Source organism: Sinocyclocheilus anshuiensis, unplaced genomic scaffold (assembly GCF_001515605.1).
Source record: "Sinocyclocheilus anshuiensis isolate Anshui unplaced genomic scaffold, SAMN03320099.WGS_v1.1 scaffold387, whole genome shotgun sequence".
Lineage (NCBI taxonomy): Eukaryota > Metazoa > Chordata > Actinopteri > Cypriniformes > Cyprinidae > Sinocyclocheilus > Sinocyclocheilus anshuiensis.
Genome location: NW_015549624.1, coordinates 1,492,292 through 1,495,775, shown reverse-complemented (window position 1 = coordinate 1,495,775; position 3,484 = coordinate 1,492,292). Strand labels below are relative to the sequence as shown.

The 3,484-nt window shown below is 36.9% G+C and overlaps 1 protein-coding gene across 1 annotated transcript in view; it reads left to right on the top strand.

Moving 5' to 3' along the window:
• The window catches only part of LOC107659510 (nuclear receptor ROR-alpha-like), a 66,935-nt gene that overhangs the window by 1,034 nt on the left and 62,417 nt on the right, over positions 1–3,484 (top strand). The window lies entirely within an intron of this gene.

Genomic DNA, 3,484 nt, shown 5'->3' with positions numbered 1-3,484 from the left:
CATCTGCGGCCTCTAGGCTGAATAACCTGCATTCTCACATTCATTTGTTTTCATTTGAAGTCTCTTTTTTTACACTTAAAAATACATACACTCTGCGTCCATGCCGCCACACACATCCCCTCTGCTTCACACACACACACACACACACACACGCAGCTGTCATTCTGTATTAGGCGAGAGGTGTTGAGAGTGGAAAAAGCGATGGATGTTGGTGTTGAGCCACGGTAACACCACTCTTCTCCTTCGCACACTCTCCGTGAATCTCCCACTGAAAGCTTTTCGACAGTTCACCTCCACTGCACTCGCAGTTATTGCATTACCACAACACCACCTTGTGATTGTGGTATCTGTGTGTTGGAGATCAGTTAAATAGCGAGTTTTTATGCAGCATCAAAATGCGTCACTATGCTATATTTATGATCAAATATTTATGCTAATTTTCCAACTTGAGTTTGCAAGGACGTGCATTGAAGTTTATGTTTTGTGAACCTTTTTTCCTTCTTGTTCAGATCTTTGAGTGTTTGGATTGTTCCTACCTTCACAGGCATCTGAATGTGAAAGCATGTTGTCTGAGTGCTCGTGTGGGTTTAGTTTTTTGCATGCATGCAGCCGTTAGTGTGTGTTTGTGGGTATGATCGTGCAAGTGTGTGTGTGTGTGTGTGTGTGTGTGTGTGTGTGTGTATTGTGGAGATGGAGCAGGTGTATGCGATAGCCTCTGACCCCGTGTCTCATGTGTGGGTTGTTCTGAAGAAGCTTACAAACTGAAAATAGAGCTCTTGGAGACTGGAGGAATCCATAATCGTAGAACCAAAATACATCTACAGGGTGTCTAACTCTTTAATAAAAGATTTTCAAATGTTTTAGAGAGGTTGATACTGTTTGCATGGTCTCAGTTGCAATATTTGGATAAAATTGTGTATTGTTAGATGTTTTCTATTGAAAACAACTTGTATTTGTGTGTAATTTAATTTTTGAACTGTTTAATAAAAGATTACCTTTTGCTTTAGAGAGGTTGATGATACTGTTTGAAGTGACTCAGTTACAATATGTTAATAGAATGTTGTTATTAGATGTTTTCTGTTGAAAACAACTTGTATTTTTATATCATTCCAATGTTAAAATGATTTAATAAAAGATTTTGTAATGTTTTAGAGTGGTTGATACTTTTTTGCAGTTTGACTCTGTTACCATTTTTTTTATATAGAATTGCTATTCAGTGTTTTCTATTGGAATTATTATAATTATTATTATTAATAGACAGTCTCATTTGTTTTATTTTATTTTATTTAGTTTTTGTAAAAGTCTTTATAAAACCTAATTTCAGTCCAGCATCTTTACCAGAGCCAGTCGACTGATTGTGACACTGATTTCGCTGTGAAACCACATTTCATTCACGTCTGGCAATTACTAAGTGTTTGCTTTGCAAGTCATTTGATAGGCATGTCGTTATAGACGCTAACGCCTCCTTGTTCGGTAATACTATACGGTTATCTGTCTTTTTTCCGATCGTACCCCTCATCCCTCCTTTTTCCTTTCCTCTTTCCCAGCCTCCTAGCCACACACTTGCCTCTCAAGTACCTAATTACCTGTAATGGAAACATCCCTCTCATTACCCTATGCAAATAAGCTAGCCTGCTCCACACAATTAAGATGAAAACTCCAAATATTAATTACATAATTAAAGAAAGTTGTTTGATGTGCCAAAGACAGAAAAAAAACAGGCCTGTTTCATCTGTGTGGTAATTAACCCTTTAATAATCTATAAAGTATGTTGTAAAAGAGCTGTTTGAAACCTCACTTTTTTTTTTTTGCGTGTGATTTGCACGTGTTCTGAAAAAGTACCAGACTAGAATGAATATAAACGCATGTAGACGTTACAAACAAAGTTAAAGCAAATAACATTTGCATGCAAGTGAACGTTAGTGGTTTGCCCTTTCTCTCTCTTTAGTCACTAGGCTAGTAGAGTGTTCTTGACTTGTGTGATTCTCTGGGCACTTCGGTAGCACAGCAGAGGTTAACAAGATTGGCTGTAATCCAGTTAGCCACAAAGGACAGAAAGAGGGCAGGCAAAATCAGATTAAGGTGAAGTAAAGATGTAGCCCACTAGCTAGGGTTAAAAATAAAGAGCAAGATTACTGGCCAGCAAGGAGTGTTAAGTGGACTATTTCTGCAGCGGCTTCGGGTTTTGCTATGGAATGGGGTAAGGAGTCACTTTTATGGATATTTAAGTTCTACTTGGTATAGTGTTAATGTTTTTGCATTAAATATTAAGCTTTTGGCCGTTTCAAAATGTAAAAACCTACATTTGAAAAAGAATTGATCACACTGTCTTTGAATGTTGTGTTAAAATAAAGAATAGTTGTTATCTTTTCTATACATGTTATGGTGTCGTCTTGTGTAAGTGGCCAATTATTGGTGAGAATAAGTTTCAAAATAAACCAGACTTTATTGTAATGGTCAAAAAGCTATCTATGGGAATATAAGGACTGAAACATACTCAAATGACACTGTCTTGTATTCCAAAATGTGTAAGAAAACACATTTTAGAAGTTTAAAAAGTTTAAAATGGAAAAACCCACATTTGGGAAAAAAAATTTTTTAATCATGCTGCCCTTTAAAGTCGCATTAAAATGGAGGAAAAAAATATTTAGATGATATTCAGAATGCTCTCTTTCTGTCTAAGTGGTCGATAGTTTGAATAAGTTTAAAAATAAACCAGAATTTATTCTAAATTTATAAAAAAAAAAAATTGCTATTTGAATCTAAGGCCTGAAACTTGAATGTTACTGTCTTATATTCTGAAAAATGTAAGCAATTTAAAATGTGTTGCATTCTCATGGTAGCTACAGGGGGCGCTATTGCAGACTATTGCATCATTTCTCTTCTTGTTTGGTCACGTTCTTGCAGGTCATTGTTTTTATGGCATAGTATCTATCGCCACCATAAATAATGAAATGTCTACAAAAAGACAGCATTTTCACAGTTGCGTAATTTTGTAGAGCAAGTTTTGTCAAAATTTTGCACAGCAAGGTTAGTTTTATATGTCATAGCAGTGTAAAGTTTGAATGCTGTGTAATCGACTTTAATCTACTCCAGTCTAGACCTGCCAAAAGACATGACTGGATCAAACCAAGGGATCAATCCTGGTGTGTGGAAGTGGGTTTTGGATTGATAAGAGCATATACACAAGCACACATACACACACAGTCTGTCATCGTTTCTCCTTGGAGGTTGAGTGACCATATTCCACCACAACTTGTGAAAGAAACTGAGTGCCATATTTCCACAGGTTATTACAGTGTATGGCATGTGAGAGAGAGAGACTGTCGGAGTGTGTATGAGTGTGTGTCAGAACTGTGAAATGCATTACCTGCCAGCTTGGCCACGGTGACTGCTTAATGAGATATTGACTGGCCATTGAGAGCATAGATTTTTGATTTAGCTCCAGTGGTGTGTGCCTGTGTGTGTGGGTGTGTGTGTGTGT